At 45.3% G+C, this 25,804-nt stretch overlaps 1 long non-coding RNA gene across 3 annotated transcripts; it reads right to left on the minus strand.

Moving 5' to 3' along the window:
- Window positions 1-231: 231 nt before the first annotated feature.
- On the minus strand, window positions 232-25,391 carry LOC131274005 (uncharacterized). Of its 3 annotated transcripts, none has more exons than XR_011646172.1 (3): window positions 25,038-25,391; window positions 2,845-10,425; window positions 232-1,550 (listed from the first exon to the last, which is right to left on the minus strand). It is a non-coding gene; the product is annotated as an uncharacterized lncRNA (long non-coding RNA). The 3 variants fall into 3 exon arrangements; XR_011646171.1 differs by having other exon boundaries at window positions 232-1,560; XR_011646170.1 differs by having other exon boundaries at window positions 232-1,564.
- Between the last annotated feature and the right edge of the window lie 413 nt (window positions 25,392-25,804).

Consider the following 25,804-nt stretch of genomic DNA (forward strand, 5'->3'; position numbering starts at 1 on the left):
ATTTGCTTATTCAACAACTGCTGGTTGTCTGGGAGGAGCCACTTCCCTTGGTTATCTAAGGTTGCCCCAGTTGTTCTAGTTCTTTTACTTCCTTTTCAGAGAATACAGCGATTCAAATTTCTTTGGGGATTGTTGGAGATTTGGGCTTGAAGTGTATCAGGAATGAAAGAAAGAAAAAAGGAGAGTGAAAGAAAGAGAAAGAAAGGAAAAGAAAGAACAAGAGAGCTGCGATCAGGGGGTCTGCGAGTAGAGACTCATCAGACAACTTTATTGTTTACAAGGAGCTCTCTATATACCCCAATCTATGTGATAACAAGCAGGAACATGTAGCCTATGTGAGAACAAGGAGCAACACATAGCCTATGTGACAACAAACAGTAACATGCAGTTAACTGTCAGAATTACGCATAGTCTAAGGAATTTTTAAAAATCTCATCTGAAGGTACAAAGTCTATGTTTTCTATTCACTACAAAAGGTATGTGCTCATCTTTTCTTTCAGCCTTTAACTGCTTCATCCCATTTGATGGGAACTCTTAATTACTGCATTCCTGAGAGTGCAAGCATAGCCATGGAGACAGCACTAGCATGGAGACAGTACTAGCATGGAGACAGCACGTTTCTCCTTGTGAGGCCACTGTGCCTCAGTTTCCAACATCTCCCCTTTTTGTTTTAGTCGAGGTGACTGTGCCTGTCTTAGGTTGCCCTCCTCTGAGAGTCTTACCCGTCATTGACTACCAGCCAAGCTCTTCGACTAGGGGAAGTGTTTGAAGTGCTTTTCCTAGAACCAGATTATTCGCATGTCTCTTGGCTATTATGCTTTGCAATGTTCTTCAAAAGCAGTGTCCAGCACAGGCAAGAATCATGAGCAACAGAACAAATATGATTAACCCTATTCCTAAAGCTGACAGGAAATGCTGTGATTTCCACCAAGTAACTGGGTTAAATTTTGTAATATGTGAAGCATATCTGAGAAAATATCCTTGATATTGGCTACATGAATTTGATTTTGAGACATTTCTATTATTTTTCTTTGTAAGTCAATTATTTCCTGAGAGATATTACTTTTCTGGCCTAGCAAATGATTAATCTTTTTTTCTATATCAGATGAATTACAGGCAAGAGGAGTAATACAAAAGTGGCTTTCATTCCAATCACATTTCAATCCCCTTAACAAGTTTAAATTATACAATTTATCTCCAATATGCAAAACAGCTATTTCTAAATCATTAACCCGATTATTAAACTGTTCATCAATGTGTTCTTGGCTATGCCACAAATCACTAGCATTTTTATGCCAATTGTGCACGTATTATTGAGTGTGAACAGTCTCATGCAAAGCGTCAGCAGCAGTTGCAGCAGCTCTGATGATTCCAATTAGTCCCATTATACTAATTATTAGGAGTCCAATAAATCTTTTTGTCCATTTCATGATTTCTTGCGCCATGTGTAGCAATAGCTGACTTTCACGTGATGACTGCCATATTCGGTTCATTTGCATGGGAATCCATATACCTCGTCGTCTTCTGGCTATTGTGACGGTGTCTCAATCCTGCAAAACACTTTCTGACAGATAAGTATACAAGGCACCATTTTTATAAAACAAGGCATTATCTTTTATAGTTATTTTTCCAATAATGAATATGAAAGGATCCCTGACACATGCTTTCAATGGATAGATTTGATTTAATTGTAGATATTAACCTGTTTGACTGTAATTATCAATCCATTCATAAGCAGGGGCAGTTCCAAGAAATACTTTCCACAAGTTTTTATGTATATTAAGACTATAGGTGTCATTAATTCAAGGGGTTGGTAAACATTTTCCTTTACATTTCCAAACAGTAAAATTGTTAGTATATACCACTTGTTCACCCAAGAATAGAGATTCTGAAAAAGGATATTGCATATGTCTACCTTGTTGACCCTTGTTAAGTCCATACCATATAAATCTACCATTATATTCTTTGGGGGTCTCCATAGAAGCACTTTCCCTCATTATTCAATAGGAATCATTAAAAATGACAGATCCTCTTCCTATATGGCATTCCTGCCATCCCTGTTTTCAGGATTTTCGGGTGGACAATTATCATTTTGCTTTTCAGTTACTGAAGAATTATATGAAGGAAACAAAGTTATGAATAATTTTGTACCATTATTTGTCATGGTAACCATAGTCCAATTATTTGTTTGCATGCAAGGAGGACTTTTTCCAATATATAATGGTGTATGATCAAAAGGAAGGATAAGATTATATATTTCCTCCCTTCTTCATCAGGTTTTAAGGGTAGTCTGTCATCTATAGGCCCAGGAAACACATGCATTTCATTCACAAATATAGGAAATGATGGGTCTCTCCATGTTTCTACCTGGTTGGGATGTACAACAAAGGGCTTACAGTTTGATTGTCTACCTAACAAATATTAGTGGTAGAAACAATGGGGACCTCAAATCCTTCTCCTTTTATCCATGAGACTGTAAGGGAACTTCCAGAAAATTTGGTTCCTCTGGGGAGATAAGTCACAGAGGATCAGGCTGTGCCAGTGTCCACTAGAAATGTAATTTTTTTATGACATGGGCCTACCGTTAGATTTACTAAAGGCTCCCAGTGGGCTTTAGAAGTGAGGAGCCTCAGACCCCCCGAATGCTCAAAATTCATGAGGGGAATTACCGGATTCTCTTTCATTAAACTCCGGCAATCCCTTTTGAAATGACCCATCCTCCCAGTCAGAGCACCCTGCAGAGCCTTGCATTCTCCTTGTCCCCTTATCTAAATAAGACCAATTTGCATCTTTATCTTGCCTCTGCCTATTCCCTCCCTGACCCATCTCCAGTCTTTTTCTTACCATTTGATCGACTTTGCTAATCACCACCTTTGCTTTCTGTTTCTGCTTTTCCTTCTCTCTTCTTACAAACACTTTCTGGGATTCTTTCAATAACTCTTCCAATGGCTTATCCATCCATCCTTCTTTTTTCAGAATCTTCTTCTGGATGTCAGGCCAAGAACCTTTTACATAGCTGACTTTTAACATTCCCTGAGCCACAGGATCTTCAGGGTCCATCCCAGAATATTTCCTCACTTGGTCCCTCAATCGTTGCAGGTAAGCAGAGGGCATTTCATCCTTCTCCTGGGCTACTTCAAAGGCCTTCTTCAAGTTTTGAGATTTGGGTATGGCCAATTTGATCCCCTGTATAATGAGGTCTCTAAAATCTTTCATTTGTGTTCTGTCACCCAGGTCATTATGATCCCAATTAGGGTCTGTGTTTGGGAACTTCTGTTCTATTGCCATCACCCCCTGTCCAGGTGGATGCTGCCTGTCCCACTCCTTCATAGCTGCCCTCCACACCATTCCTCTTTCTTCTCCCGTAAAGAGGATATTCAGTATGGACATAAGTTCAGGCCAGGTGTATAATCTAGGACCCAGGAATTGATCTACTTGTTCAGCCAGCCCCACTGGATCTTCCATTAGAGATTTCATCTCCTCCTTGAAGTTCCTTACTTCAGTACTTGTCACTGGGGCATTGACATAGCCAATCTCCCCTGGCCCCATTGGGACTTCTCTCAGCGGATACAACGGCTGAATGAAGTTTTGTTTTTTCACTCTCTTCTCCTCAGATGCTCTGGCGAATGGAAAACTGTGTATATCTTTCTTACACTCTTCCAGTTCTTTCCTCAGCTGTTGGTGGGTGGTAACCGGTGTGGCTGTTGACCCTGCTTGATTCTCCAGTTCCCAAGGGTTTAGAATGGGTTCTATTGGGCCCTCCATGTCTAATGACCCTTTTTCTGGGAGGAGAGGGGGAACATGTGGAGGAGGGAGATTAGACAGGGGGTCCCAGGCTTTAGTTTCTACAGCTTTTCTTTCTGCAGCCATAGTTTCTGCAGCCTTAGTTTCTGCAGCCTTAGTTTCTGCAAGCTTAGTCCTGGAGCCTGGATTTTCAGCTTTCACAGGATAGAAAGTGGCCCCCTTTCCCTTTAACCAGCACATGGCATAGTCAGACTCTTCTTTGGAGAAGGGTATTTTTCCATTAACATACAGTACAAGGTCAGCACAAAGCCAATCCTCATCTGACCCATATTTTGGCCAGAATACACCAGGCAGCAAAATACTTTCCTTGGTCCAGATACAACAGCAGTATTGAATCATTTTCTTCTTGTCTTTTCCCTTGGTCCAGTCACTATCGGTCCAATGCCTTAACATCCTCCCTAGTGGAGTATCTGGAGGAATGTCTCTGGGGGATCCTACACATACCCCCTTCTGCTTTTTCCCAGTTGACCGACTGCCTCTATTTCCCATTCTGAATCTTGTCTGGGTCTCTTTCTTTTGAATCTTTTGCTTTTTCCGTTTCTGGCCCTTTCCCTCAAGGGAGAAGGGAAATGCGAATCGGGACTCTGCACTCACTTCCCACCGTATGTCACAATTCTCAGGCACACACAGTGAACCTCAGACTCATTAGAATTCCCATCCACCAAGGTAATATTTAATAGCCTTTCTTGTTACCTTGGTCCATGCATGGAGTCACCTGGCCAACGAGAGGAAGATTTTCCCTTCCCTTTTTCTGGTCCACAATTGGCAGATTTAAGCGTCTGTTCTTGGGCCTCTTGGCTGCAAGAAATGGGGCCCCTGCTGGTGGAGTCGAAGACCACTTAAACAGTGGGGCATGCCTTCTCGTCGTCCACTCCAGGGGTCTGCTCTCTGAAGGCTCAGAATCCCAGATGAGCCCCCAAACCTGTTGGAAAAAAATCTTCTTCTGGAAGAAAATAAGGCTCACCCGATTGTGGAGAAGAAAAGAATTATTCTCAATCTTGCAAGAAGGGGCGCATAACCAGAAAACGTGGCTGGCGCACCAAGCAAACAAAAATGCCACAATTTATAGCCCTAAGCCTAGCACGCAAGCCCTTCCTCTGTTTCTCCAGATTGGATACTTCAGAAGTGACAGCCGATCGGAGAAGATCTAACTTTCCCGTGCAAAAGTTTGTGATTCACCGCTTCCGTCATCACATTCCAACCATTTTAGTTTTTACCTGCTCCTCTTTGCCAAATAACGAATGGAATTTAGTGCTGAATTGGTATTGACTTAGGTCTTTCTTGGGCATTTTTTGACTGCCTATAGCACTGGCTTCAGCTGATTTCCTTTCTTCCTGCTTAACATGGGAGTGGGAGACTGAGGCAGTAGGCTGCCAGGTTACATTAAAAAATATTTTCTTCCTTTATGTGAAAACTAATCTAATCTTTGTTTCTTACATTACGGAATGACTACAAGCCAAGGCCAGCAGGAAGTAGTTACAGAAAAGAGAGCATCGCCCTTCATCACGTCTTTAAGACAAAAGTATAAACCCTTTAAGGGTAAAATAAAATTAATAGATGGATCTGGAGCCACAGGAAATGCAGGTAAATGCCAGTGGCCCCCAGGCTATGGGTGGGAGGCTGTTTATCTCTTCATAGATAAAACTAAGTTGTGCCTGAGGGACAGTGAGAAGGTGCAGCCCTGCCCTTGATAATCATGGCAACCACTCCAGTCCTGGGAAACAATTTAGCAATGCAAACTCTATATACATACCAGTCAGTCCAGAGAGATTCTCAAAAGAGGGATGCCGAATCTTAAATAAAATTAAACTTTGCTTCAAGGGGAAATAAAATATAGCCTGTGTTTGAATTCAAAATTATCTAATTCTGTATCCAACTGTGCCTAGAAATTCAATTAAGTAATATAGGCACTTTAGCCTTTGAATGTTCAGAAAGGATGTGTATTCAAAGTTGCATCCAGAGGGAATTTGGGCTATATGTTAATTCAAAACCTTTATGCTAACTCAAAACCTATCTGGTACTCAGGCAAACACTTAACAAAGAGAGTCATTTTTTTTTCATAAAATCACCATGTGACTCCCCACCCTGTGCAAAAGGAACTTGAAAATCTTGTTGCAGCTCGGGTTTTGAACAGACAAGTCCTGAGTCCTGCTGGCCTTACTGAAATCTTTTTCCTTCCCAAGATCATTCCAGAGTCCTGGCCTTTCTATATGCAAATAATTGAATCTCTCTCCACTTAAAAAGAAAGCGTGACTAAACTATCAGGAATTCAAATCCAGCAACATACTAAGAGAATAATATACCATAACCAAAGAGGTTGCTACTCAAGAAATGCAATGATAATTCATCATTAGGAAACTATTAATGTGATCAATATGTTCACAGAGTAAGGGATAATGATGAGTACTTTGATAGACATTGAAAAACCACTTGTACAATTCAACATTCAATCCTAATTTTAAAAATACACTCTTGTTGATTTGGAACTGAAGGGAATTTTCTTTACTTTATAAGGGGTAATTATCCAAAACCAACAACAAGCAATAAACAATAGCGCAAAACCAGAAACAGTCACATTAGTGGAAGGAAGGAGACAGGAAGGTCTGCTATCACTCCTTCCAGGCAACACTGTTCTGGAAGCTTTACCAATGCAACAACAAAAGGAAAAGGAAAATGTCTAAATTCTGGAAAAGAACAAACATGGTTATCATTATTGGCATAGAATTTCATTTACACAGAAAACTCAATGCAATTAACTAGAAACAAATATGAGAATGAATAAGAATTATGATGTCTATATTGGTTAAAGTGGCTACATATGAGATAGACAAAATTCAATGCCATTCCCTAGTATCCTAACACCTTATTAGAAAATATCATGAACTTCCAGTTAAAAGGGCTAGATTAAATATATACATTCATAGCTGTTTCCTCCCAGAAACAATTATAATGACAGTAAAGGAATAAAGAAGAGAATAGCCCATAAGGATGAAGACAATGGAAGAGGAATTAACAGAAGACAAGAAATGGCAACAAAAGTTTGGAGGCTAGCAATGGGTAAATGAATGGTAAGTGATTTAGCAGTAATGGGGGGAGTGAGTAAAAAGTGGGACAATCCATGCTATAAAACACTGGCAAGCTCACAACTCACAAGTATCCATTACCTCTAAAGGCAGGGTAGGCTGAAAACAGGAAAACTGTTTATAAGGGTTTTATGGAGACCATTGAGACATACCCATTCACTCCTCTACCTCCCGTAACCAGGCATTAGCCCCTTACAGAAGAGAAAGGAGGTTTATACCAGGAGAGGTTTGCACAGCCAGGCTGAAAGCAGAGGGATTCAAGAGACATCTCTATACCAAATGTTAAAATGCCGTGTCTCCTTACCCCACTAGGCCAGTAGAAGACTGGCAGCTGAGCTTCTATCTTTCTAGCAAAAGACTGGAGGACTCCTTTGTGATGAAACTGACAGACTTCAGAAAAAGGAGCAATAAAGAAAAACATGTAGGAATGTTCCAGCCAGCCACCTGTGGCCCTTCAGTGAAATTCAGCAGTCACCAAGACCTGGCCAAAAACAGAGCTAGAAATTTTTGAAAAAGCCAGAGGGGCTTGCCCCAGGTGATAACAAAACATAAAGATATAACAATGAAAACAGTGTGGTTCCAATAAAGGAAAAGTGAGCTCAGTGAAATGCAGTCAAGAATCCAGAAACAAGCTCATACATTTCATATTAGATAGAGTTGGTGTTGGAGAAAAACAGTGCTCACTGGGACACGGAGACTGATATGACCACAGGCAGAAAATTTACTGAGGAGCTCTCCCATAGGAAGGGGTCTGAAGAACAGACTTGAGCCCCAAAACCACCATGGTGGGGGTCTGAAGAGAGACTTCAGCCCACTCCTGGAAGGGGGGGAATTGAATTTTTGAATTGATATGGAACTTTCCTAGGTGGGGAAATGATGGTCAGTGGGAGAGGGTTGAGGGACCCAGTGAGGTGCAGGGGCCAATGGGGAGCCCTAGAGGTGAAAAATTTCCCTTGTATGGCTAGAGGGTAGTGGGATAGGGAGTTAGGCTTTCTTGGAAAGCTGGAGGACTGGCTGTTTCTTAGATCTGTAGGGAGTAAAGGGTTTCTTTATCTCCCTTCGACATGCAGGCACTGAAGGTTTTCATCTCCCTCTGATATGCACACAGCCAAGATCTCTGTCTCCTTACTTCTGCCTCTACCTGGTTTCTTTGTTTAAACTGCAGGGAAGTGCAATATCCTTAGACATATAGGCTTATGAGGGAGGGGGTAGCCTTTCCCCAGTGCATTTGATGGTAACTGAGCTACAGCTTGTTAATTACTGCAAACCATTAACACTTGGCTTACCAATTGAGTGAAGAACAGGTTATGATTTAATATTTGAGCAAAAGTAGATGACTATCTCACAATAGTCTCAAAAATAAATTCCAGGTGATTAACCATATAAAGGTAAAAATAAACAAATATAGGAACTAGAATATAGCAAAGTGTTATTTCAATCCTGGCACAGAAGAGGAATTTCTAAGATTGATTAAAAAAAAATCGAGGAAGCCATAAAGTAAAAGATTGATAAACATGAGTACCATAGAATTAAGTTTCTGTTCAAGAAAAGGTATCATCAAAGACAAAATTAGCACTTCTGGTTATGGTGGAATAATTCAACTAGCCCTTTTGCTGCAAGCAATGAGGGAACTGGACAAAATACATGAAATAATTGTTTTTAGATATTGAACAGGCAGAGCAAAACTGAGACAAGGAAGCCTTCCAACCCCTGCGTTTCTTCCTGGAGGCTCTTTCTGGATCAGGTCGTGCAAGAAGGGGGTTTTCAAATGGGGCATGACAGTCTCACTGAGCTCAGGCAAGGTCCAAGTGGGATGGGAGCTTCAGGAGACTGAAAGCAGAGGAAGTTTACGGAGGAGGAACACTGCAGAGGCTTGTCTCCAGAATTCTGCATAGTGTTCCCTATGCATGCACACAATGGCTATAAGAGATAAACAAGCAAAAGCCAAGGGGAGGAGCTAGAATCTGGAAGTCTATGGAAGCTGCAAGACAAAGGAGAGGGCATCTCCAAAAGATAAAAAGTCCAGCAACCTGAGAATTGTCAGCCGGACAGAGTGCTGCTGACGCCGGGAGGAAGCAAGTCTTCTAACCTCTGATACTAGAACTAGTTAGAAGTTCAAAATGCTGATGCATCTGCTTCCTCACGAGCCTTTTACCTAGACAAGGTGAGAATGTCACCTTAGTTCAACCCCAGTTTTTATCCCACTCAGAAATCTGCCTTAAGCAATGGAAACAAGGAACTGATTTAGGGAGAGCATAGCCAATTTTCCTGAGAGTGTATTCAAGACTGTTGTGTTTGGAACAAAGAATGATCCTTCTTTAATCAGAATAAAGTATCATGTCCTAACAGAGATGTGCAATGTCTGCATCAACAATAATGAAATGGAAACAAGAAAAATTCCATTTTCAGTAAGGACCCAAATGTTTTTCCATGTCTTTTTAATAAAGAAAAATAGAACCAAAAAAATTAACAAGCCAAGGGCTTTCATTCATTCAAGTGTTTACTGAGGACCTGCTGTGTGACAGCCTGTGCTGGTTGTGGAGGTGGACACTGAGGAGCACACCAGGGCACACCATTGGTCCCCCTGCTTATGTGGGGTTAATGTCTTGAAGTGTGATCAGAACCAGTATCTAGGTTCTCAGCTTCTTCTCAAAAAAGAATTCAAGGACAAGCCACAGATTAATCAGGCAAGCAAAGAATTTAATGGGGTTGAGGAAAGAGAAGGAAAGTATACCTGCAGGGATGCAGGCAAGGGGGGGAAATGCAAAGTTCTACCATGGGGTCCGTGATTTATGGGGGTACAGGACTCCAGGTGTGCCCTGATTCGCATACTTGAGACACAGCAGGGGAACTCTACTAGGTGATCCGATTCCCTTAATGGGTTAGGGGCTGGGTTAGGGGATGCTGGTGGGGGGTGATTGGCTTCTGGCTGCTGTCCATGAGCTCTGCAGGCTGTGCTGACCGCTGGTGATTGGCCTCTGGTCACTGTCAATGAAGCAAGAGGTAACCTGAAAGTGGGTGGGGTGGGGGTGCTGCCCCCCTCGCCCTGTCCCTCTTTGCGCCATGTGATGAGGTTGCCTCCTGATCACAGAGCCGCTGGGTGTGCGCTGTGTGCTGTAAGCTGCAGGGTGTGTGCTTGTTAGCTGCCCCTTCCTAATTTGCCCGTGTGCTCAGCACATTCATGCTAGCCAGCAGGCCAGTGCCTCAGTTTCTCTTGCCAGGCTTATTAGGTTTTTCTACCCTTCCTCCTTAGGTCCCTATCTATCCTGCCTCAAAAGGGTTAAACAACAGTTCAAGGCAGGACACCCAGGAGGCCAAGTGGAAGCCCCAGAGAGCAAGTGGAGGCCAGAGGCTCGCAGGCAGCACTCAGGCCGCTCTGCTCTGCATTCAGGCCACATCATGACCCACGGATTTCTTGCAGACCCACTGGTAGGTGGCATCACAGTATATGTCATTCCACGTCTGCTGAGTATGGACACAGTCCTCTGTGGGCCCGTTCCTGTGCTGCCAGTTGTCCAGCTGCTCCTTGCTCAAAAACCTGGAAATAGAGGGATGTTATTCAGCTAGACACAGGCAGTGGTCCTTGTCCCTGCTATGGCACATGGAGCTAAACTGACGCGGCTCCCCAGTCCCCTTGCAGCCCCAGAACAGGGACAGAGCTGTGATGCCTGCGGACCTGGGTCTGCTGAGGACATCCTGAGTCACTGATGATCCAAGGATGGGGAGGGTGTCTGTGAGGCAGCAAGTTGGGGAGAAGAGAGGGGAGGGGTCTTTCCTTTCAACTTCCACCCCAGAACTCGCACTTCCCTGAAGAGCTGGACCCCTCCCTGCACCTTCCCTGGTGTGTCCAGGGTCTAAGCAGCAGCCAGGGCCCCTCGGGGAGGCCCAGCATCCCGTCACGTGACTTTCCCTACCTAGTCCCAGCCCTGGATACGAGGTGTGCTGTCCTGGGACAACATCTGGCCAGAGCTTCTCAGGATGCTTCACAAAGCAGCACAGCCTTTTTCACACCCACACAACAGTCTCAGGAGCACCCTGTGGCCTGGGTGGTCATGTCAACTGAAATGACCAGAGCTAGTGAGGTCTTTTGTTAATAACCTTGACACAGCCTGACGCTGACCCCCACCAGATGGCCACCCTGGGCATCGATGGCCTTGGTGCTCCTCAAATCGAATGTGAGTGCCTGGCCTTCCCAGGAAGTCTGGGTCTCCTGCTCATATGCCCTCCACAGCCATGGGATTGACTGACATTAAAATCGAGATTGATCTGCACCTGTGGACCAGGGGGTGTGTGTGTGGGGGGGTGCCGGTGCCACCCGGATGCTGCACACCGGCCCTGTCTGCTCTCAGTGCAGAAATTCCCAGGCAAGCATGAACAGATAACAGCAGAAAACAGTGCTGGAATGCGGGACTCGGCGGTTTTGCACAGGAAGCTTTCGGACATGTTGTTTCCTCTAATCTTCTCAAAGTTGGGACAAAACTGAACAAACGAGATGAGCTGGGTGCTTTGGAAAAGAAGATACTGAGTAAACCTTCAGAAATTGTTCAATGACGGAATGGAGCAGCATTTGAGAAATATGTAACATCTATTTAGGAATGAAAATAAACTAATCTGAAGCAACTTAATCCAGATTAGTTATTTTAAATTGTGGTGGATAGAGGTTTAAAATCGCAACTTGTAGTAATAAAATGGAAAAGCTACATGTTGCAGCTATACTACTGAAATAAACTTTCAAATGATTGCAGATAAACATAATACAGGTTGTTTCTTTTTTTTCACAGCACTCTGCGACATAGGCTACACTCTAGTTATTATATTCAGAATTCACAAAATGACCTGAAAATAAAAACTACTTCTAAAAATTATGTAATTCAAGGGTAAAATTGTTATCATAAGCCTTCTATAATAGTGTAACTATTGCTTATTATCCTACTAATGAAACATTCAACTTCATTTTAAAAAGTCAAGATTCTCGAAGTGGCTGTGGATCAATCAGTTGAGCTTCCATCTACCATATGGGAGGCCCTGGGTTCGTGTCCTGGGGCCTCTTTGTGAAGGCAGCCTCGCCCGCACATCACCGAGAGCCACTGGCCTGCAAGTGCTACGTAGAGCCGACTCAGCAAGGTGACACAGCAAAAAGGGAGACAAGTTGAAACACAGAAAAGCACGCAGCAAATGGACACAGAGAGCACACAACAAGCAAGCCTCAAGGATGCGGTGGGATAAATTAAAAAATGAGAGACACAGAAGAATGCACAGCAAATAGACACAGAGAGCAGATGGCAAGCAAGCCTCAAGGGGGGGATAAAAAAAAATCAAGATTGATGACAGGAGAGGAAGCCCAAAGGGACCTGAGGGGCTGAGGGAAAAGCATGCTCCCTCATGCTCTCAGAGTGCCGCCCCGCCACCCGCCTCTGCCCTGCCCTGCTGCTGGCATCTGTTGACCTCTGGGAATCTCCCTCAGTCACTGAGGACAGTGGGGTTTGTTGTCCAGGTTTCCGCCTCCAGTGCAAGATGGTCAGAGGAATTCAGTATTTGTTACCACCTGACAGGAGACATGAAGGTTATGGGCTGTGCCCTCCCCTAGAGGAGGAAGGTCAAAGCACCAAAGGCCCTTGTCACTCACCAACCCTGTCAGGACCACCCCAAGCCCCCAGCTCTGACCTGCTCTTCCTCAGAGGTCACCGATGCCAGGTGAGTTCCTTGGGACACACAGAACTGCTCAGCCTCCTCCAAGATTTCTTGACATCAGAAAAGTAATGCAAGCTCCCCCTGAAGAACTTCCAGCCTTGCAGGAGCAGCCAGAGAAGCTGAGCTGCAGCAGAGGTGGGAGGAGAGACAACCAGGGCTGATGGCGGATGTCCCAGAGCTGGCCTCCCTGAACCCGCCAGCGGCTGGCCACTGAGGCCCACGCCCTTGAGGCTCGGTTCCCCAAGGGCAAGTGCTGCTGAGACCATGCCCTTGTCCCACTACCCAATTCCCCAGGGAGCTGCAGCTCAAGACTCCTGGCTCAGTACTCCCGGGACACTCAGCTCTGCTACCCAGAAAAACTCTCTGCTGAGACATGTGCTTTCTGACCATGTCACTTTATTTCTCATCTCATTACTGCCACCATGCAGTCTCCATCTCAATTCCCACCATGTCTCGAGGACGTTGTCCATCCATCCAGAGTCTCCCTTACTTCCTTGACTTGATCTCCATCCACTCTGGCTGCCCACACCCAGGACTGTCCCAGGACTTCCTCATCACCTGCTCTACCTGCCCTCACAGGTGTCACACACTAAGAGCTCATCCTGTCACCAGGAGCCCCAAGTCTCAGCTCTTTCCTCCCTCCCTGTCACCACATCCTGCTCTTTAGTATCATCTCTACCGCAGCTATTGAAATGGAGCCACAACACTCATTTCTTCATTCATACCTTCAACATTCATACATTCATTGTTCGACATTCCTCACTTTCTGTGGGCCAGGGACTGTTATAAAAAGACCAATAAGACACGATTCATGCCCTCGAGGAATTTACAGTCTTGTGAAGTGAGACAGATGTAAGAAAGGGACAGAAGATGCACTAAGTAAATGCCACGTGTAGGTTAGAATAGAGGCATGAAAGGGGGTGTCGTCTCAGTCACCTGGGCTGGGGGGGGCTTAGCAAGGGAATCTGGGATGAGATGTTCCTTGAGATGAGTCTTTAAAAAAAATTGAGGGGGTGGGGAATGGGAAATTAATACTCAGTTGTTAGAGAGTTCCCATTTGGGGCCAAGGAAAACTTCTAGCCAGAAAAGATGATGATGGTAGCACAATATTGTGAATGTATATACTGAAAGAGTTAAAATGGGAGCTTTTATGTTATGTATATGTTACCACAGTAGAAATTTTTTAAGGAAACAGAACTGTAAAATACAAAGTGTGAAGTCTACTCTAAACTATGGACTATAGTTAATCATATGATTATAATAATGTTGGTTCATCAATTGTAACAAATGTACCCACTAAGGGAAAACATTAATCATGGGCAAAGCTCTCTACCTTCTGCAGGATTTTTCTCTAAGCCTACAACTACTGTAACATTTTTTAAAAATTTTTAATCAGAAAAACACTTAAAAAAAACTGAAGAAGAGCTTGCCAGGGGATCATTTCCAAGAAAAGCCTTCCAGACAGGGGAAATGGCAGGTGCAAAGACAGGCAGGCAGAAAAGGGCATGGCACGAGCTGATCTGTGCAAAACCTGGGGTGTGGCCGGCATTCAAGGGGTGGGAGAGGAGCGTGGTTGGCTTCCAGCACTAAGAAGGAATTTGGATTTTTCCCTGTGAGCAATGGGAGGCCCTAAAGGGTTTTATGGATGGCGCAGATTTGCACTGTAAATATTTCAGCATGGTGCAATGTGCAGGTTCAACAAGAAAAAAAGACCATCCTGCTTGGGCCAGAAACATCCATCAGAACCCAACTGCAAAGATCTCAGGGAGAGACAGACCATGAGGACCACGTGTTCTCAAAGTGTGTTCCCTGGACGAGCAGCATGGCGCCTCCTGGGAACTTTGTAGAAATGCCCCTTCTCAGGCCCAGCGCAGACCTACTTTTTCAGAAATTGTATCTGAACAGTCTGAGTTTTAACAAAGCCACATGTGATTCTTATGCTCTCTGACGCCTCAGAACCAGTCATCCAAACCAGGGGTGGCTAAATTATAGCCCATCAGCAGCCTCTTTTTATAAATAGTGTCACTGGAGCAGCCACACCGATTCATTTACAAGTTCTCTTCGGCTGCTTCAGCAGTGCAAGACGACAGCGCTGAGGAGTTATGACAGAGACCCACAGGTCTCAATTTTACTATTTGGCCCCTTAAGGAATAGTTAAAGTAATGATACTCCACCCTGACTGTCCATGTTTTAAGACTTCCTGGTGCTCAGGCTGCACCCCAACCAAAAGAAATCAGATTTCTGTACATGAGTCCCAGGCATGTACTTGGGTGACTCCAACGTGCAGCCAGGATGGAGCACCTCTCAGTCCATACTAAAGCAGGAGGGCAGCAGTGGGGCTCGAGGAGAGGCAGGAAGGAGGAAAGACTTCCAGGCACTGGTCTGCATGGCCAGTGATTCCTTAGACTCGACTGGAAACAGGGACAAAGAGCAGGGGCTCGGCACTGCCTTCCAAGTCCTCAATTGTCAGACCCCATCTCTCCAGCAGCTTCTCCCAACCATCCCTTCTCTCCCCCAGCTCCCTACAGGCATCCTCCTCCTTAGCACGTGACCTCCTATGCCACCCAGAAACAGATGTGGTTAACAGCAGCTCTCGCAGTCTCGTGTTCCCACATCTGCACAGTAGGGTGCTCACCAAATTCCACACCTGCTCCCTTCCCAGCCTCAGAGATTCAAGTACCATCCCAACCCTCTTCAAGGCCAGTCACTCATCATGGATTTCACTCTCCTCCCTCTCTCCTCCCCTATCTTCAACATCCACCTCTTTGCTGTTTCCTTTCTGTAAACCCCAGGTGAAGCCTGTATGAATCTGGAGATACTCTCTCAAGTTTACCAAAATATTAGTGGGGGTTTGGGGGAGGGTTCACTTGGAAGTCATGCAAATTTTCATGGCAATACAGATGCTTGTTTTCTAATCTTGCAATTTTTCCATATTTGCCACACTGTTTATAATTAATAGAAACATGTTGTAATGGAGAAATAGATGATGTGCATTGTTTTTTACTCTTCCCCTCATCTCTCCTTCCCTCTCAGATACGTTCCTTGACAGACTCATGTATCTGATCAATTCATGCCCAATAACCATGATCTGCTTCCACCGAAACTTCATTTATGACTTTTGAATTGCCCAGCGTCAGTGGATGCTTTTCATTTCTTATTTTACATGGCCTCTCTGGCATGTGCCAGAACTGACCTCTCCCGTCTTGCAATTCTCTCCTCTTTTGGCTTTCCCACATGCACATCTCCCAATTCCCCTGTCCTCAGTTGGTTCGCACACATCTTTCCCTTCTTGCCTCCTGAAGGTTGATTCCTGGCCCCACTCTCAGCCCTCTTCTGCATTTTGTCTCATGCAAACCCCACCACTCCCACTGCTGCAATGAGAACCCACATACCCGGGGCACCCAAGCCTGTGTCTGCAGCCCTGGCCTTTCTCCTCAACCCCAGACAGCCTGCAGGCGATGTCCACTTGGATGTACCCCAAAGCACCACAGCCAGCATGTTCAAATCTTGCTGCTCCTCTTCCTCCTTAATTCCTCAGTTGGGGATCCTCCACGGCCACCCAAGTCAGAATCTCGAGGTTCTCCTTAAAACCCTTCAGTGCCTCCACATTTTCTGCAGGATAATGGCCAAGCTCACTCACAGGCCTTCCATTCTAGCATGTGTCTCTCCAGTCCTGCACACCCCTCTAGCCCAGTGTTTTTCAAATTGTAATCACGGACCCATTAGTGTGTCATAAAATTGGTTTATCAGTTTTGACAAGCTTTGCTCCTTTTTTTAAAGAATAGAATATAAAATGTCAGAGTGAGTTTATGCAGTAAATGTTTTACTTTTTGAAACTTGCATAGATAGATTACATAGATGATTAGATAGATGACAGATAAGTAGATTTCCTTCCCCCTTCCACAAAAGTTTCCTTCTCACCTTTCTTGTTGCATCCCCCCTCTCAGTTCCCAGTACTTGTTTCTAACTTAATACCTCTGTCACCAATCCATATGACTTTGCTTACAGGTCTGTCTCCATCTTGCATCTTGTAACCTTCTCTAGAGCAGGCGTCATGTCTTATTCATCTTTAACCCCCTGACACATGGGAGATGTTCATGAAAGTTTTGTCAGACACATGCTCGAATCCTGCCTACTAGCTTAAGTGCGTTACCTGTGTTGATTCATTTGATCCTCCCTGTGAAGCAAATCCTATTGCCCCATTTTGCAAGTGATACTCAGGAAAGGTAAGCAACTTGTTCTGGTTCACACCATTTGTGATAGCTGGAAGTCACAAACAGGTTGTCTACTCCCACAAGCACACTCTTCCATTACCACACACCTCATCACAAAGATCCGGTTTGCCAAAGGAGAAATTTTGTGGAGAGATTATAAGCCACCTGAGAGCAAGGACATAGCTCTCAGGTCTTCTGTGCTACTGCCGGGGCACAGAGGAGGTGTGTTTATTGGATTTGTTCTCTCTCCACCACCCTTGCCCTTTCCCGGATGGGACTCATGCTTGAGGCTAAAAAGGCTAACCTCCCAGCAACTCTGCCCTCTCCAGGGTGGACCCTCCCTACCACTTACTTTGGTTCCTTTGTAGGTGATCCTGTGAAGCACAGGCTGAACAGAGGGTCTCTGGGCTGTTCTGCTGCTCCTGGATTTTCACAAGTAGCCAGTTGATATTACTCACATTAACTTGTAGCCTCTGGATCTCAGCCTGTGCCTCCTGCAGTCTGTTTTCTCACATGTGGGTCTGGGAATTTAAGACAGCACCCTTCATTCCTTGTTTTAGGGTCTCTAACTCTCCCCTGGCATTTTCCAACTCTGCTCTTACTCCTGGGAGTTCAGCTTTTGTCTGCTCCATACCGCCCTTTGCCATTTGGGTCTGGGCAATGGCAGTTTTCAAATCTCTTTTTAACAACTGAATCACTTCATCAGCACTGTCCAACTGACCTCTTAATAACTGGATCTCAAAAATTGTGTTGTGTACACTGCCTTTTATAAAGGGCTGGGTCTGGGAATTGAAAGCACTTGCATTTCCCAGACCTCCCCAGAGCCTCTGGATCTCGGCATTGGGCCCTTCCAAACTGCTGCTTAACACCTGGTGCTGCGTCCTTAAAACACTGCCACTCCCCAGACTGCCTTTCTAAAGGTAGGTCTGAACACTGGCATTTTGTAAACTCATATTTGTGTAGTGTATACCTGCCTTTAACACATGAATTTCAGTGTTGGCATTTTCTAGGCCTTGGCTTAATATGTGGAGTGCAAAGCTGGTGTTTTCTGAACTGCTTTGTAAGAAATCTTGGGTCTGGGAATTCAATGGGTTTGCCTCTTCCAGAGCTTTCTGTAGTCACTGGATCTCAGCATCAGCTCCCTCCAAGTAATTCCTTAACATCTGGGTCTCGATATAACAGGTGCCAGCATCCTCTAGAACTCCTTTGACCATCCGGATGTCAGCACTGGTTTTTTCCAGGTGGCCGCTGAGCATCTGGATCTGGGAACAGACATTGTCCACCTTGTACTTCAGCATCTGCATCTCCACAGCCCAGGTATTAGAATGCTCTTTACACAGCTGGAGAGCTTCCTGTACATCAGCCACCCTGGCAAAACGGTAGGAATCTTCAGGGGAGGAAATGCAGAGGTCGGCCAAAGAGGCCCATTTCATAGGGAAGCATATAGATCTACCAGCATGTTCTAAAGATTTCCGTGGAGAGATGCCTACACCACGGCCTGTGGCCTTCTTGACCCTGGACCAAACAATAGCCAAAGACCTAATTAGCCATCACACATGAACTAAAGGGCCCAAAGGATAGAAATTCTTGTTTGCTGTAAACTAGCTACACCCCCACCCACTAGGAGTCATGCAGATGAGATTGGATTCTTCTGCCATTGTAAATGAACTTAAAAATAACTCATTGTATAATTTAGAGGCGTTGAAGTTTAATTCCACACAAATTTCACCATTAGAAGAGTCATTGAGAAAAACATATGAATAAGGCCCATGTTTAGTCATGAGCTATATTTGTACACCAACCATTGAGCCTCTTGATTCATCATTGTTACTCCTTGAAACCATGTAGACACAAACATAAATTTTCTGATTACGAATTCCAGGGGGGGGAAAAAAACCACAGGAACAAAATAGGTGCTCCTGGCAGAAGGCCCCTGTTCAATCCACAGTGCTATGATGGAGGTATGCCACACCTTCAGGTCACCCGGGGCCTCTGAGCTGAAATTGTCTCTGAAAGGGCTGGGCACCACTACAGAAAACAGAGGACAAGAGTCCCTTCAGAGCAATTTGGGGATATGAGAGCCCTGAGTGAGAGATCTTGGCCACCAGGGCCGTTCAAGGAAACTGCAGCCCTTTCCTCTGCAGGGTCTTTCCCAGCAAGCCCACCTGCCACTGCCCCTGGTCTTGCCATCACCCTTGGCTCTCCTCATGAGCAAGGACTCAATTTCACACATCCATGATCACTGCCTGGTTCCATCCTCCCCTCAGGATCCATGCCCTATTCCTTAAGGCCTGGCGTGTGAGACCACCTGGCCTTTGGAGGTGTGAGAACAGAACAGGAAGTCAGGGTTGATCTTCAGCAAAGAAGCAAAGGCAATTCAGTGGAGAAAACATAATCCTTTCAAGAGATGGCCCTGGAACAATTGAATAGTAATATCCAAACAAATAAAAATGAACTTTAGGGAAGCAGACTTCACCCAACAGATAGGGTGACCACCTACCACATGGGAGGTCCTCGTCAAACCCCGGGCCTCCTTGACCTGTGTCGAGCTGACACATGCGCAGTGCTCATGGGCACAAGGAGTGCCGTGCCACGTAGAGGAGCACCAAGCTCAAGGAGTGTGCCCTGTAAGGAGAGCCACCCAGCATGAAAGAAAGTCCAGCCTGCCCTGGAGTGGCACTGCAACAAGGAGAGCTGACATAAGAAGATGACACAAGAAAAAGAAACTCAGATTCCCGGTGCAGCTGATAAGGATGGAATCAGTCACAGAAGAACACGCAGCAACTGGACACAGAGATAAGAAAACTGTGGCAGGGGGGTGGGGGTGGAATAAATAAATAAATTAAATTAATCTTTTAAAAAATTAACTTCAATCCACACCTCACACCTTTACACAAACACTAACTCAAAATGAAACATTGACCTAAACTTTAAAATTTCTGGAAGAAAATGGGAGAATATCTTCATGACCTCGGGCAAGGCAAGCAGACTGAGAGAAGATATTTGCAAATCACACATTTGAGAAAGGACTTGTGTCTAGAATGCATAAAGAACTCTCAATATTCAACAAGATGACACACTCATTTTTTATTTAGACAAGAGTTTGAATGGATAAATTTTTTTTCAGTGACATATTTAACTATACGAAGTAAAATGCTCAAAATCATTAGTAATTAGAGAAAGGCAAACTAAAACCACTATGAAATATCACTCCTACCTACTTATTAGCCAGGCTGAAATGAAAAAGACCCATCATCCCAAGTGTTGAAAAGGATGTGAAGGAGAAGGAACTCTCATCTCCGTGGGTGGGACTACAAATCCTACAAACATTTTGCAACTTGGCAGTTTCTTAAAAAGTTAAACATGCACATACCCTATGACCCAGCCATTCTACTCCTAGGCGTTTACCCATGATAAAATAAAGATTATTCAATAAAAGGACTTATAGATGAATGTTCACAGCACCTTTATTTGAAATAAAAAACTGGAAACAATCCAAATTCTGTCAACAGCTAAGTGGGTAAGTCATGGCGTAGCCATTAAATGGATCACTGATCAGCAATAAAAAGGAATGAACTACTGTGCATGCCACGGCATGGGTGAAACTCAGGATAGTTATGCTGAGTGGAAGAAGCCAGAGAAGAAAAAAAAGAGTATGTCCAGTCAATCCCTTATATGTCTATAAGGAGAAAATGTGAACTAATCCACAGAGACAGAAAGTAGAGCCGCAGTTGCCTGGGGAGGAGGGAAAACTGAGCAGAGGGATTACAAAGGTTTACAAACTATGGTGCAGGTAGGGCAGGTGGTGAATGTGTTCAGCATCTTGATTGTGGTGATGGTTTCATGGGTGTACACCTATCAAAACATATTAGACTGTGCACTTTATGTGCACTTTGAGATGCACATTATACTTATAGCTACATTAAAAAGAAAAAGATTATGCCTTCCTCTAAAGAGGTCAGACTCACTGAGGGGCCTGGGGATGGCAGGGAAGAGGCTTGTCCTGGGTTCTGGGCCTCCTGACACCGGCTCCCTTCCCGCCCTCCCTCCCTTCCACCGTGGCTACTCACTGTCTGGTTCCACAGGTGGTGGCCAGGTGGTGTCTCCCAGTTGGGACTGAAACTTCTGGAATGAGGGATCTGCCTGTGTCTGTAGAACAGAAAGACCCCACTCCTGGGTCAACACCACCTCTCAGCCTGGGGCTTGGGGGACACGGTGCACACACCCCCTAGCGGTTGGATTCCAGAAGGAGGGAGTTGGCTCCAAGCCCCTCTCAGGGTCTTCCCTCACGCGCTTTGACTCTCCTTATGGGGCGCACTCCTTCCTCATGGGGCTCGCCTATGCAGGGACACCCTGAATGGCAGGGCACTCCATGCGTGCATCTGGACTGCATGTGGGCCAGCTCCACATGGGTCAAGGAGGCCCAAGGTTTGAACTACAGACCTCCCATTTGGTAGACGGACGCCCTATCCAGTGGGTCAAGTCCGCTTCCCTTTTCTAAGTTTTGACTTTGGTAATACTGACACACACCACACAAAATATGTTGTACAGGAAAATATTAACTTCAAATATGTATTTACTCCATGAAGGTAATCTCATGCCATAATGAAAACCTCTATGAAACCATCCTGGAATGACCACACAAATGATATCAGTACATATTAATGAAAATAGTGATAGGTAAGATATAGTGAACCTTACATATGTTCTACACTTCTCACACATAACTTATTAATCTCCTCATTAATCATGAAATACTGATTTACCAGAAACTAATCTCCACATTAGAAGTGAGACTGAAGAACAGAAAAGTTGAATCACTTGCCCAAAGTCTCACAGCTAGTGAGGAGAAAGCAGGATCTGAAGCCAGGCAGTCTGGCTCCCCTAAACCATTACACCAAACCACCTGCCTCAAGCTACTGGACGCAAGGTCGGTTTTGCAGCATTACTAGACCTGCATTCAATGGAGATCTAACCCATTACTATGGAAATAGCAACAGAAACTTTTTCATTATGCTTTTACTACAAAACCTGCTGCTAGGAAATTACTGCAACTTTCATCCACGTGAAGATAGAATTGGCATCAGACAGCTCCTTTCTTTGCTGATAAGGCAGTGGACACCAGGTGCAGCCTGTGCAAGCCTGGGCACCTCCTCTCCCCCACATGCCTCTATTCATACTCCTCTCCCCTTCACCCTTGCCAGTGAGCCAAGGTCACCAGGTCTGCCCCTGGCTCGACCGGGAAAATAAGCAGCAAATAGAGGCCCCAGCGTCTGCTTTAGGCTTGCCATCAGGGTGATTGAAATGAAGCCACTAATTTGAGAGAATTCACAGACCCCTCGGTAGACATATTCTCAGAACCAGAAAGGGGCTGAGAGATGCTGCCCAATCTGATGGTGCTGCAGGAGGGTAGCGGGAGCTCGTGGAGAGGGACACTATTAAAAAACAACCCTGTGAAACTAATCCTTACATCTGACAAGGAAATGACATGTACCATGCTTGGAAAAAGCATGGTCTTGGAATCAGGGATGGTTGAGCTTCCCTTAGGAAGTGTGTCTTTTTTGTTTTCATCTTCTGGAACATGGTACATTTTGTGTCTCCCTTCATAGCTATTATCACAGAATGTAATTAGAGGATCATTAGAGAGATTTCCTGATGAATGTCTGAAGTGCTATCCGAAGAGACAGTCTGTTTTCTGCCCTATTAAGTGCCATTAGGATGTCTGTCTGCTTCACTGTACCTCTCACAGAACTTGGCACAATAGGCCCTCACCAAATGTCTGTTGAATAAGTGAGTGCATGAGTCAATGAATAAATAAAACATGAACAACGGACTGGTCAATTTCCTTTTTTGTGTGCGCTGCTACAAAATTTACAGTTGAATGATTCCTGTATAACATAACAGGTGAAGAGGATCTTATCCTTGTGTTTTTGTATTAGCCTCCTTCTTAATACTATTTTGTGTCTCTACACTTAATTTCCTTCTTTCTTTTGCATCTTCTTAGTCTGGCTTGCTATATTTTATGAATCCCTATAGATTGCCTTAAAGCCCTTTAGAACAAAGTGATAAATAGATGTTTGCCAAGGTCTTACATATATATTTAAAGTCTTCACAATAAAACCTCTGCCAAACATTTGATCATCTGTGAGCTCTTAAGAAGAGTTGAGGGGAAGCGGACTTGGTCCAGGGGTTAGGGCTTCTGCCTAACACATGGGAGGTCCCGGTTGAAACCCTGGGTCTCTTTGATCCGTGTGGAGCTGGTCATGTGCAGTACTGATCCGTGCAAGGAGTGCCCTGCCACGCAGGGGTGTCCTCCATGTAGGGAAGCCCCACGTGCAAGGAGTGGGCCTTGTAAGGAGAGCCTCCCAGTGCAAAAGAAAGTGCAGCCTGCCCAAGAATGGTGGCACACACATGGAGAGCTGACACAAGAAGATGATGCAAGAAAAAGAAACACAGATTCCCAGTGCTGCTGCTAAGGATAGAAGCAGTCACAGAAGAACACACAGGGAATGGACAGAGAGAGCAGAAAACTGGGGGCAGGGGAGGTGAGAAGGGGGAAAAAAGAAATGAAAAATAAAATCTTAAAAAAAAAAAAAGAATAGTTGAGGTTTGGTAGGTCCAGCACTATGCTAATTCTTAGAGCAAATTTGCTCCAAGCCTAGAAACTACATGTGGTGTGTCATTTCAGTCACTTGTGTGTATTGTGTATGTGACAAGCCCTTTTATAGGAGATCTAGGCAACCTAGTATCTAAGAACCAACATAGAGTTATGGATTTTGGGCCAAAAAGGATCTCGCTTTAGAGGATTCCCAAATATATGGACATCCTAATAGACAGTTTGCTTTCACTTGTGCCCTATTTGGAGGGGGAATGGAGACTGGGGGCAGTGAGGCGGGCTGGGCAAGATCCTGGTCTGGTATCGAGAAGAGTCTGCTCACATTACAAAAAAGAAAGCAGGGCATCATGAAGTAAAACTATTAAATAACTTAAACCCCTTTTTAAAATCTCTACTATAAATTATTTACGTGCTAGTGGGAGGAGATACTTTCAAGTCTGAAATTCTACAATTACTTTCTTTAGCCATATCACTTCAAATCTTGACCAAGTACTTTCCCTTAAAACAATTTCAAAATCCCATAATGAGAACACCTCATGCTGCAGAAGTTAAACATTTCATATCCTCCAACCTGAGAAGAGCTGAGTGCACCCCCAGTGCATTTGCTTCTGTTCGGAGGCCAGACCAGCGCTCCTTAGTGGTTAGTCAGGAGACACAGAACGTCCATTTATGAAACTGAAGTTTGGTTTCTATTATTTATTAGGCTCATTTGAGTCAGTTAAATCTTAGACGACAAACTGGAAGAGGAGGCAGGAGTGGGTGTAAAGAAACACATGACCAATAGTCATATGTTGTAGATAAATGAGAGTTTTGGGAAGAATTGGATAGGGTGTGGGCTGGAGTTTTTTCTTTTTTAGGGGATGGAGATTAGGATCCAGAAGAAAAAAGGCAAGACAATAGGCCAGACCAGAGCGCCTGCTGAGCACCCTAAAGCTGCCTGCCCTTCCCATCCCCCTCCTGCCCCACCCCCAACACCAGGTACTGAGGTCTGGATATGAAAACCAGGAGACCTGGACCCGGACTCCCCGCTGCCTCCCTGGACGGAGGAGGGGAGGGAGGCAGGGAAAGCAAGGAAAGGAGATGGAAGCTGAGATGAACAGACTGTCAAGACCTCCTCAGGGACTGTGAGGTTTTTTGTTTCCCTCCAAAGTGGTTGAGTTGCACAAAAATCCAAATCCACTGGGGAATGGTCACCTGCCAGCTCCCTTTATCAAAATGCTGGCGGCTGCAGAACTCGCACTTGCTCACCAGCAGCTGCAACCGCTCTGCGGTGCCCACTGGGCCCCAAGGGAGCTCGCCCAGGGCGGAGGCCAAGCAGGAAGGCAGGGACCCAGAGGAAAGCCCCACCAGGCAGACGTCGTTCTCCAGACAAACCAGCCCACGGCCCCCCATGCGCAGACCAGCGCCTGGCAGCCCCGATTTCTGAAAAGCCTCCAATGTTACATGAGCAGAAATCAGTAAGTGTGAAATACATACTCTTTTGCTGGGAAGAAATGTAGTACGGATCGAACAAAATCAGAGAGGGCACTCCTCTGTCTGGACCCAGCAGCTCTGGGAAGGGGAGGAATGCTGGAAGGCTCGGGAATTCCATGAAAATTAATAAAACCAAGGCAAGCCTAAGGGTCTTACCTCCTGCGCGGCATCGCATCCATCTCTGGTCTTCGCTGTAGGACTCTCCTCTAAATCAGCTGAATAAATCCACCCAGCTAACCTGCAGGACGATATTTCCTACCCCTCCCGCAGTCCCGCGCTGGTCAGAGCGGCCGAAAGGGTTTCTCTACCCACATCTGCCTGAAATCCCCCAGCCATTCGCTGCTTCTTCAGGTCAGTGGGGATCACAGTCAACAGAGGCTGCTGCTCCTTTACAAAGGTTTCCTGCCAGCGCCTCCCTTACAGCGCTGCCATCAGAACTAAATCCATCTCCCACCCCGGGCTGCGAGGAAACGCGCTCCTCCCCATGCGCGCTGACGACAGCCCGCCCCCCGGCGCCCGCACAGCCCCCTCTAGGGGCCGCGGGGCGGGCGCCAGGAGGGCTGGGGCTGCAGTGCCCGCCCCGCGCTGCCGCAATCCCGGGCCCCCGCGGGCAGCTCCCCTGCTCTCACGCCCACCTTCACCCACTAGGGAGCCCCTCACAGCAGCCCAGAGCTAATAGCAGTAACTTACCAGCGGGAAATCTGAATCCTCCCTGGGGTGAGAAATGAAGCCTCACTTAGAATGTTTTTGTCCAGGAAGTAGGTACATCTTGCCTTGAGAAGTAAAGCTGTTAGTGATTTTCATAGGAATTTTGGACCGTTTAAGTTCAAAGCCAAGATTACCCCTATACTAATTCTGATTCCATTTTCAACTAGGACAAAAATCTTTGTCTTGCTGAGCCCTCTGGGGTTATGGGACTTGTC

The sequence above is a fragment of the Dasypus novemcinctus genome, chromosome 17 (genome assembly GCF_030445035.2).
Source record: "Dasypus novemcinctus isolate mDasNov1 chromosome 17, mDasNov1.1.hap2, whole genome shotgun sequence".
Taxonomy (NCBI): Eukaryota; Metazoa; Chordata; class Mammalia; order Cingulata; family Dasypodidae; genus Dasypus; species Dasypus novemcinctus.